An 11,578-nucleotide genomic window follows, 5' to 3' on the forward strand; every position below is an offset into this window, starting at 1 on the left:
ACAGCAGGGAGAGGCCCACGTACCACAAAAAAAAAAAAAAAAAAAAAAAAAAAAAAAAAAAAAAAAATGCAGTGTTAGCAGCTAAGAAACCAGATCTTTCCACAGTTGACAGGGAGATGATGGAATAGGCTTGAGTGAGACTTCTAATTATCTGAATTCCTTCCCAACCTTCTTCACCTGGGCAACTCTAAACAGACCTTCAAAACTTCTTTACTCAAAGTGTGGTTCACAAGGCCTCAATATTGCTACCACTTGGGAACTTATAAGAAACACAGAATCTCAAGCCTTACCCCAGACCTATTAATTCAGAATCTGCATGGTAACAGTATCTCCAGGTGATTTGATACACACTCAATTGAGAAGCATTGCTTTAAAAAAACACTTAATATATCAATTCCTTCAGCAGGCTTTGAACATCCAGGTTGCGTACATTGCCACTCATTTGATCTCCCTATATCACCTTGTTGATAATTTTAAAAAGCCTTCTTTCTTAACTCATACTATTTGGAAATAATCCATTTACTATCTGCCACTCCCTTTGTACCATCTAGGCCCAATAGAAATTCAGTTCAAGCCCTAAAGGAAATGAAATATATAACTTAAAAATTTCTATTAGCCACATTAAAAAAGTGGAAAGAAACTGGTAAAGTTAATTTTAATCATATATTTTGTGTAACCCAATATATCCAAAATATTTTCATGTTAAAACATAGTCTAGGGCTTCTCTGGTGGTGCAGTGGTTGGGAGTCCGCCTGCCGATGCAGGGGACGTGGGTTCGTGCCCAGGTCTGGGAGGATCCCACATGCCGCGGAGCTGCTGGACCCGTGAGCCATGACCGCTGAGCCTGAGAGTCCGGAGCCTGTGCTCTGCAACGGGAGAGGTCACAACAGTGAGAGGCCTGCATACCACACACACACAAAAAAAGTATTAAAAAAAAAAATAGGAGCCTGAGAGTCCGGAGCCTGTGCTCTGCAATGGGAGAGGTCACAACAGTGAGAGGCCTGCATACCACACACACACAAAAAAAGTATTAAAAAAAAAATAGTCAAGGGATTACCCTGACAGTCCGGTGGTTAAGACTCCACACTCCCAATGCAGGGGGTGTGGGTTCAATCCCTGTTTTTTTTTAAAAGAATATTATTTTATTTCTCATTTTTATTTATTTTTTGGCCACATGCTGCACAGTGAGGCCAAAAATAAAAATGAAAAATAAAATAACATTCTTTAAAAAAAAAAACAAAAAAAGTAGTCAATATAAAAATTATTGAGGCAATTTACATTCTTTTTCATACTAAGTCTTCAAAAATCCAGTAGATTTTTAGTAGTAAGTACACTTATTGCACATCTTAGTTTGGACATTCATCCTTCTAGGTGCTCAGTAGCCACCTGTGAAAGTTATACAGTGTAGACGTAGATTCTAATATACTTTATCTTTTGAATTCTGTTTTTGAACACAATTGCCTCATATGTAATATGTACTCAGTGAACTCATTCATTCAACCATTTATTCCTTAAACAAATACTGAGTGCTCACTATATGCCAGGCTCAGTTCCAGGCACTGGATATACGGCTATGAATAAAAGAAAGTCCTTATCCTCATGGAACTTACAGTCCAGGACAAGAAAGTGTATAAACATGTACACTAATAAATACATTATATGTTGGGTAGCAGGCTATTCTGAGAAGGCAACACTTGAGCAGAGATTTGAATGCAATAAAGGAGTGAGCCCCTGAAATACCTGGGGAGGGGGAAGGGAAGCATTCCTGGCAGAGCAACAGGAGTAAAGTTCCCAGACAGCATGTGTACTTGCCAAATTTGAGGAAGACAAAAGAGGGTAGTGGACTGGAGTAGAATGAGCAAGGGGAGAAGGGGCAGGAAATAAGGTAAACTAGGGACCCAGGAGTCAGATTATGTTGGGATTGCTGATCATGTTAAGAATTTTGGATTTTGTACAATGTGTGATGGAAGTCATTGGAAGGTTTTTGATTAGGGGTGTGAAATAAACTGGTATTGGTTGTAAAAGGATCACTTTGGTGGAGAATAGACTTCACAAGAGTGAAGCAGGAGCACTAGTTGAACTGAACCTGAGTCAGAATATATGAAGTCACTTTGTTTACACATGTACAATTGAAGCTTGTCTCTGGTTTCCCTGGGGAATTGGCTTCAGGTGAAGTATGCACCGCTTCCTGGGATGCTTTTTGTATTACTCATTGCTACAACATGTCCTTTCAGTGTGCTGTGTCTGAGCTGTGTGTCAGACAGCCCTCTATAAGTGTTTACCTATTCCTCAGACTTCTTACATCTAATTGTTGTGCTTGCTGACTGACATGTCACACTGTATAATTTATGCCTGGCTGAGTCCCATAGCCATGCATTTTTCATCCTTTTAAAATTAAAAACAAGTATATAAACATATATCCCTATGCTATTTTATGAGGCTTTCCTGCTCAGCAGAGTGTTAGTTTGACAGCTGTCACAGGTGCCTCTCCTAGTACTGGAAGCCTGGGTGGTGTTAGAAAGACTGATTTTGGGGGCTGATTAAAATCTCTGCCTGGTGTCATCTGCATGAAACAGAAGCCTAGTGCCTTCTGCCACCAGGCAAAACACTTCCAACACTCAATATGAGGCATAGGGTTTTATCCTTTGGAATGAGATTTAAAACTGCATCTGCCTTAAGGAGTTTGGAATTTAGCCTAGTTGTCAAATTGGATCTAACTTCAATTGTGGCAAAATTGTGAAGTCAGTAAAACTTGTTTTTGGTGCCCCCAGATTACTTCTATTACTACTGCCACATACATATACAAAAAAATAACTACCACTGCCACCACCACCATAATAACAATAGCTAATTTTTACTTAATGCCAGGTGCTGTCCACTCACGATCTCATTTAATCCTCTTAACAGTTTTATGAGATGATCTGTTGTTATTCCCATTTTACAGGGGAAAATCAAGACTTGGAGAAGTAAATAATGTGTTCAGGTAGCTGGGATATTTTAGGTCCAAACTTAGTCTGAGTTCACATTCTCAGCCACGGCTGTGTTGCATCCAAGACGTCCTGTTTTCCTGTCTTATTTTTTTTCACATTTATTCACTCACATATTCCACTACCTCTTTGGTTTCCTCATAGTCTTTCTGTTTATGGTCTACAGGAAGTTATCCAAGGATAAGAATGTTCTGACAGGTCATGGTACTAGAAGTCAAACAAGAATCTCTGTTTATCAAGGGCCTGCTCTGTTGTTGTCATAGAGCCTTTTCCTTGTTATCCCTATGCTTGTTGTTTTGTAGATAAGGAAAGCTACCTTAGATTAGGTTCCCCAGAAGCAGATTTGAGATGAGGATACCTGTGGTATTAGGTATCAGGAAATGTTCTTAGCTGGGGTGGGGAAATTGGGACAGAGAAAAGTAGGAGGCCAAGCAAAGGATTTGTCTCAAAACCACTGGAAGCTCTATCGTTACTGTGGGGCTTAATTCAGAGTTGCCTCATGGGAGACAAGGTGACTAGGGTATTTATACCCCTGGACCTATCAGTCACTGGCTAAGGATTACGTACATCCTGTCAACTGAAAAAAAATGTGCAATGTGAGAGCTATGAGTTGTTTTATTTGGGGCTTACTAAGGACTATCGCCCAGGAGACAGCCTCTCAGATAACTCCGACAAACTGCTCCTAAGAGGTAGTGGGGGATACATGATTTTAGTGAAGAGGGGATATGTGTACCTGAGCACACATTTTGACAGAAGGTTGCTGCTAGTCATGAGGAGCAGATGTCTCTGTTAATGATTTTAGTGCTTTTCTAGATATGAGAAGGCAAGAAATTGGGTTTATAAAATCTGAAAATATCTATCTGAAGGCTTGTTCCACCAGTTTTTCCCAAAGCACAGAATGCCTCATTCCTGATCTCTGCCCTCAATGACTGCAGTGACTAGTGACTTCATTCTTGTAGAACCAGATTTTGAATGACATTCTTTAGTTTGCAATCCTCAGGTACTTAGGACTCCCTGTCACCCTGAGGGCATCTCTAACAAATAGATACAGTGCAGGCCTTTGGGAGGGAAGACGATTATAGACAAATCTACACAAAAATGGAAAGGGATCAGAGGGGAAATGGGCAGAGTCCTGGCAGCATTGTCCAGAAGACTATTGAGAGCATGTGAGTTTCTCCAAAGTGGCAGAGCTGAAATTAAAATAAGACTCAAATTCACTTAAAAACCTGGATATTTGTATTTCTCTTACAGGTAATGCTGAGTTGTCTTGTGCAGTAGTTACAGGTGAAATAGAGAGTTTTTCAGGAACCTGAAGTTATAACCCCAGGAAGCTACTTCTGTCTACTTGTAAAACCAGTTATGCAATGAGACTCAGAAAAAATTCTTTGCTTTGAGGTTTATACATTTTTCCTTTCTTTCTTCCTTTTTATTTTGATTTAGTTTGTAAATTTTGTTTTTAACAGCTTTATTGAAATGTAATTCACATACCATACAATTCACCCATTTAAAGTGTACAATTCAATGACTTTTAATATATCCACAGTTTTGTAATCATCAAGAGCATTTAATTTTAGAACATTTTCATCATCCCCAGAAGAACCTTCCTACCTATTAACATTCACATCCTATTCTCTTCTTTCAGACCGTGGCAAATAATAGTTTACTTTATGTCTCCATGCATTTGCCTGTTCTGGACATTTCATATAAATGGAGTATATAATATGTGGTCTTTTGTGTCTGGCTTGTTTCACCTAGCATAATATTTTCAAAATTCCTCCATATTGTATCATGTATTCATATATATGTACTTTATATATTTTATGGCTGAATAATAGTACATTATAAGGACATACTGCATTTTGTTTATCCATTCATCAGTTGATAAGCATTTGTGTTGTTTAAACTTTTTGCTATTATGCTATGAGCATTGGTGTGCACATTTGTTTTTAATTCTCTTGGGTATATAGCTAAGGTGGAATTGCTGGGCTAAATGCCAACTTTATGTCCAAATTTTTGACGAACTGCCAAAGAGTTTTCCAAAGCAACAGTACCATTTTACATTCCAACCATAATTACGTGAGGGTTCTGATTTCTCTACATCGGAACATTGCCAACACTTGTTATTTTGTGTCTTTTTTATTATAGGCATCCTACTGGGTGTGAAGTGGTATCTCATTGTGGTTTTGATTTGCATTTCCGATTAGGAATGAGATGCTGAGCTGCTTTTCATGGGCTTATTGGCCATTTGTTTATCTTCTTTGGATAAATGCCTATTTAGATTCTTTGCCAATTTTTAAACTGGATTATTTGTTCTTATATTGTTGAGTTGTAATAGCTATATATTCTGGATACTAGAGCCTTATTAGATATATGATTTGCAAAGGTTTTCTCTCATTTTGTGCATTGCCTTTTCATTACCTTGATTTTTTTCTTTGAAGCACAGAAGTTTTTAACTTTTATGAAGCCCAATTTATCTGTTTTTTTCCTTTGGTTGCTTGTGCTTTAGGTGTCACATCTAATAAACAATTGTCTAATCCAATGTCACAAAAGTTTACACTTCATGTTTTCTTTTGAGAGTTTTAACTCTTACATTTAGGTTTTTCAGTCCATTTTAAATTAGTTTTGGCATGAGGTAAGGGACCAACTTAATTCTTTTGCATATGGATATACATGTTAACAATTGTACATTCTTGTTCCAGGCACCATCCCCTCCCTTTTCGTCTTCTTCCTACCTGATTGCAGATGTGATGATTGAAGATGCAGCCCTTAGCTTATGACTGCAATGGAAAAACCAACAGAATTTTGGAAATTCTGGCACTGAATTGTTGATTGGACTTATTATTATGCAAAAAACCCCTAAAACTAATAAACAAAAACCCCAACCCCCATCCTTCCACCCCCCACCTCCTGAACATAACTATTTAAATGTTTTCTGTTATCCTGTAGCCCAAAGAACTACTATCTGATTTATCACATCTTCTTCTGTCCTGGAGTAGATATTTCATGTACTGGTTGATTTCCCCCTTACAGTGACTCCACATTTAAAATAAAAAAAATTTATTTATTTATTTAATTGAAGTGTGGTTGCCTTACAATATTATATTAGTTTCAGATGTACAACATTGTAGTTTAATATTTTTATACATTATGAAATATTCACGAGTCCAATTATCTTCCATCGCCATACAAATTTGTTACAATATTATTGACTATATTCCCTATGTGTACATTACATTCCTCTGACTTCTTTATTTTATAGCTGGAAATTTGTTCCTCTTAATCCCTTCACCTATTTCGTACATCCCCCACCTTCTCCCCTCTGGTAACCACCAGTTTGTTCTCTGTATCTATGAGTACATTTCTGTTCTGTTTTGTTTTGTTTGTTCATTTATTTTGTTTTTTTAGATTCCACATATGAGTGAAATCATACAGCATTTGTCTTTTTCTGACATTTCATTTAGCATAATGCCCTCTAGGTCCATCCATATTGTCACAAATGACAAGATTTCATTCTTTTTATGGGTGACTAGTATTCCATTATATATATATATATATATATTCTATATCTATTCATCTAACAATGGACACTCATATTGCTTCAATATCATAGCTATTGTAAATAGTGCTGCAATGAATATAGGGGTACATATATCTTTTTGAATTAGTGTTTTTATTTTCTTTGGGAAAATACCTAGAAGTGGAATTACTGGATCATATGATAGCTCTATTTTTAATTTTTTGTGGAACCTCCATACTGTTTTTCATAGTGGCTGCCCCCAATTTAAATTCCCAAGTGTGCACAAGGGTTTCATTTTTTCCACATCCCCACCAACACTTGTTTCTTGTCTTCTTGATAACTGACATTCACTATACAATATAGTGATTTGATATTTTTATAGATTAGACTTCTTATAAAGTAATTATAATATATTGGCTGTATTCCCTGTGTTGTACAATACATCCTTGTAGCTTACTTATTTTATACCTAGTAGTTTGTATCTCTTAATGTCCTTGCCCTATCTTACCCCTCCCTTCATTCCTCTCCCCACTGGTAACTACTAGTTTGTTCTCTGTATCTGAGTCTGTTTCTGTTTTGTTTGTTCATTTGATTTATTTTCGAGATTCCACATATAAGTAAAAATGTGTAGTATTATCTTTCTCTTTCTGACTTATTTCACTAAGCACAATACGCTCTAGGTTCATCCATGTTGTTACAAATGGAAAAAATTCATTCTTTTTTATGGCTGAGCAATATTCCATTATATATATATATACACACACACACACACACACACACTCACACACACATATATACCACTTATTCTTCTTTATCCATTAACTGTTAATGGACACTTAGTTTGCTTCCAGATATTGATTATTGTGAATAGTGCTGCAGTAGATATATGGGTGCATATAACTTTCCAAATTAGTGTTTTTGTTTTCTTTGGGAAAATACTCAGAGTGGGACGGCTGCAAAGTATGGTAGTTCTATTGTTTTTTTTTTTTTTTGAGGACCCTCCATACTATTTTCTGTAGTGGCTGCACCAATTTTCATTCCCACCAACACTGCACAAAGTACATCCTCACCAACAGTTGCTGTTTTCTTGTCTTTTTGATAATAGTCATTGTGAGAGGTGAGAGTTGGTATCTCATTGTAGTTTTGATTTGCATTTCCATGATTATTAGTGAGGTTGAACATATTTTCATATGCATGTTGACCATCTTTATGTCTTCTTAGAAAAATACCTACTCAGGTCCTCTGTCCTCTGCCTATTTTTTAATCATGATATTTGTTTTTTGATATTGAGTTATATGAGTTCTTTATGTATTTTGGATAGTACTTCCTTATCAGCCATATTATTTGCAAATATATTCTTCCATTCGGTAGGTTGCCATTTCATTTTGTTGATGGTTTCCTTTGCTGTGCAAAACTTTTAATTTTGATTACGTCCATTTATTTATTTTTGCTCTTGTTTCCTTTGCCTGAGGAGACAGATCCAAAAAAGTATTGCTAAGACCTTTGTCAAAGAGTATACTGCCTATGTTTTCTTCTAGAAGTTTTATGGTTTCAAGTCTTACATTTAGATCTTTAATCCATTTTGAGTTTATATTTGAATATGGTGAAAAAATGTTCTAATTTTATTCTTTTACATGTAGCAGTCCAGTGTCATCAGCAACACTAATTAAAGAGACTGTTTTTTTGCCTATTGCATATTCTTGCCTCCTTTATTATAGGTTAATTGACCATGTTTATGGGGGATTATTTCCAGGCTCTCTATTTTTTTTCACTTGCTCTATGTTTCTGTATTTGTGGCAGTATCATACTGTTTTCATTATTGTAGCTTTGTAGTACAGTCTGAAGTCAGGGAGCGTGATACCTCCAGCTTTTTCCTCTTGCTCAGGATTGCTATTCAGTGTCTTTTGTGGTTTCACACAAATTTATTTGTTTTAGTTCTGTGAAAATATAATGCATATTTTGATAGGGATTGCATTAAATCTGCAGATTGCTTTGGGCAGTACAGCCATTTAAAAAATATTAATTCTTCCAATCCATGAACATGGGGTATCTTTCCATTTCTTTGTGTCATCTTCAGTTTCCTTCATCAGTGTTTTATAGATTTCAGAGTATAGGTCTTTCACCTCCTTGCTTAAGTATATTCCTAGGTATTTTCTTTTTTTTTGATATGGTTTTAAATGGGATTTTTTTTTTTTTGCTCTCTCTTTCTGATAGCTGATTATTAGCACATGGAAAAGCAACAGATTTCTGTATATTAATCTTGTATCCTGCAACTTTACTGAATTCATTTATTAGTTCTAATGGGTTTTTTTGTTGTTGTTGTTGTTTTTGTGGAGATGATAGGGGTTTCTATACATAGTATTATGCCATCTGCAAATAGTGACAGTTTTACTTCTTCCCTTCCAATTTGGATGCATTTTATTTCTTTTTCTGGTCTGACCACTGGGGCTAGGACTTCCAATACTATATTAAATAGAAGTGGTGAGAGTGGACATCCTTGTCTTATTCCTTATTACTGTGCTTTGAATTCTTTCTCAGGGCAATTATTATCTTCATTTCACTATTTTTTTTTCTGGAATTTTATTTTGTTATTTTGTTTGAAACATATACATCTGTCTTCTCATTTTGTTTGAGTTTCTTTGTCTCTATGACACTATCCTTGTCTTAAAGTTGTGTCCTTGTATGGGAGCATCTGTATACGGTCTGCATGTGCCCAGTGGTTTTGGTGGGAAAGCTTGATCTAAAGTAAGCACAGGCTGTATCTTCTCCTGGGTTGCATTGGCAGCTTTCCCACCCCCCACCATGAGAGGTAAGGCTGGAGTTGGAGGGGCTAGAGCTGGAGCCAGGTGTGATCCAGGGCTTCTCCTCAGCTCAGTGGTGGTTACTGCCCTATTGAGGGGCAAGGCCGTAGCACAAGAGGTAGAGAAGGATCCCTTAGGGAATTGAGCTTCTCCCAGGTGTAATGGCAGTCTCTGCCTTGAAAAGGGGAATGTCTGGGGACCAAGGTTTTGGATCAACACTTCTTAGCTGGGTCCACGTGTCCAACTTGGTCAGAGGTGGGGTTGAGGCTCAAGGAGTTGGAGCTGCACTTCTGGGCTGGCTTGTGTCTCCACCCTGGCTAGATGTAGGGCTGCTGCCCAAGGTGGCTCCACTCCTTCCCTGGTGTGCACGTGTTTGTTGGGAATGACGGTCTCCCATTTAGTGGGGAGCAGTGCCAGAGCAGGAGGAGTTGGAGCATGGGTTTTGTGCAGGCTGGGGTGTGTGCTGGGGTGGTCCTGGCAGACCAGCCAGAGCACCAGGCAGTTTTCAATCTGCTGCCTCTATGCTGGGACTGAGAGCAATCAAGTCTGCATGTGCTCTTTAAGTGTGTGCTCTAAGTTTCTTACAGTCCCCCAGTAAGTCCCACTGGTTTTCAAACCAGCTAAGGGAGCTGATTTTCCCAGTGTCAAAACCCAGGGCTGAGGTACTTATTATGGGGCTCTAATCCCCTTACTCCTTAGGGAGGATCCCCAAGCCTGAGATATCCCCCTCTTTTTCTGAGTCATCCACCAGAGGTGTGGGTCCCAATTAGATTACTTCTCCCCCCTACCAGATTCTGTGTGGTTCTTTCTTTACAGCCTTGGTTGAAGAAGAGCTCTTGTGTTAGTCTCCAGGTTGTTCTCAGAGAGAGTTTCTCTATATGTAGTTGGAGTTTTGATGTGCTCATGGAGGAAGGTGAGCTCAAGGTCCTCCTACTTCATCATCTTGATCTTGCCCCTCAGTGACTCCACCTTGACTGAAAATTTTCCCCAAACAGAAGACGATATCATGTTAATCATGGGTGGTCTATAAGCCCTCCTGTTGTTGGCCAAATGTGAATGGCCTAGGGCTGGACTTCTTTAAGCTGGGCCAATCAGGTCTTTCCTCTTAGAAATATGAAATTTTGAACTGAGATAACTTTTGGTTAAAGGTTCATTGTTTTCCATAGCTGAGATCTTTGAAGCAACAATGGCTTCTGTCTTTCTGAGGGCTTTGTTTCTTTCACTCTTGGATTCTGGGCAACAATTCTCCCTATTCTCACCCCACCCTTATCTTTCAAAATTTTATTTTTGGCTAATATGTTTTGTGTTTAAGCTAAACAAAATTGGGTTTTGTTACATGTGACAAAAAGAACCATAACAATGCATTTTCTTAACCTGTCATTGTTCCATTCTCTATCTACCCATATGGCCATTTATATAGTCACCTGGCTATTATTGTTTCCAACATGGAGATGGCATGTGAGATGCTAAATCCAAAATTGCCCTCAGGAACTACAGTATCCATTTCTTTCAGAAGAAACAATTTTCCAGAAATGGTCCTGATAATTTTTCCTATTAGGTCATAGACAATTAAAGAGCAGTAAAGATAAAATCCAGGACAGGTTAGAATAGAGGTATGTCGATACATTCATTAATTTTTTTGAAAGAGCTTGTTGTCTACCATATTTTTCACTCTGGTAGACCAACATCAGGTAGAACTGTAGAATGTCAACCATTCCTTCACTTAGGAATAGACTAATGGAGAACTCAGTACTCAGGTTTGTGGATTTTGGCTACAGCAGGTTTGAAAACACTCAGGCATTTCTTTTCAAAGATCCATGGGAAGGAACACTGGAAAACTCTGGTTCCAATGAAGGCAGAGCATCTTTAAATTCCAATCTCCTTTGGGGTGTCTTAGGTCCAATTGTGAGTCTCATTTTACTCGGGTTTGTCTGAATCAAACCTTCTGAGGCATGGTGGGGTCTTCTTTCATCAGAAACTTTTGGCTTCATGTTACCATCTTTCAAAAATACTTTATATTCCCACCAAAAGTGCAAGAGTGTTCCATTTTCTCCACAGCCTCTCCAGCATTTATTGTTTCTAGATTTTTTGATGATGACCATTCTGACCGGTGTGAGATGATATCTCATTGTAGTTTTGATTTACATTTCTCTAATGATTAATGTTGTTGAGCATTCTTACACGTGTTTGTTGGCAATCTGTATATCTTCTTTGGAGAAATGTCTATTTAGGTCTTCTGCCCATTTTTGGATTGGGTTGTTTGTTTTTTTGTT

This window comes from Physeter macrocephalus, chromosome 12 (genome assembly GCF_002837175.3).
Source record: "Physeter macrocephalus isolate SW-GA chromosome 12, ASM283717v5, whole genome shotgun sequence".
In the NCBI taxonomy this organism is placed as follows: Eukaryota; Metazoa; Chordata; class Mammalia; order Artiodactyla; family Physeteridae; genus Physeter; species Physeter macrocephalus.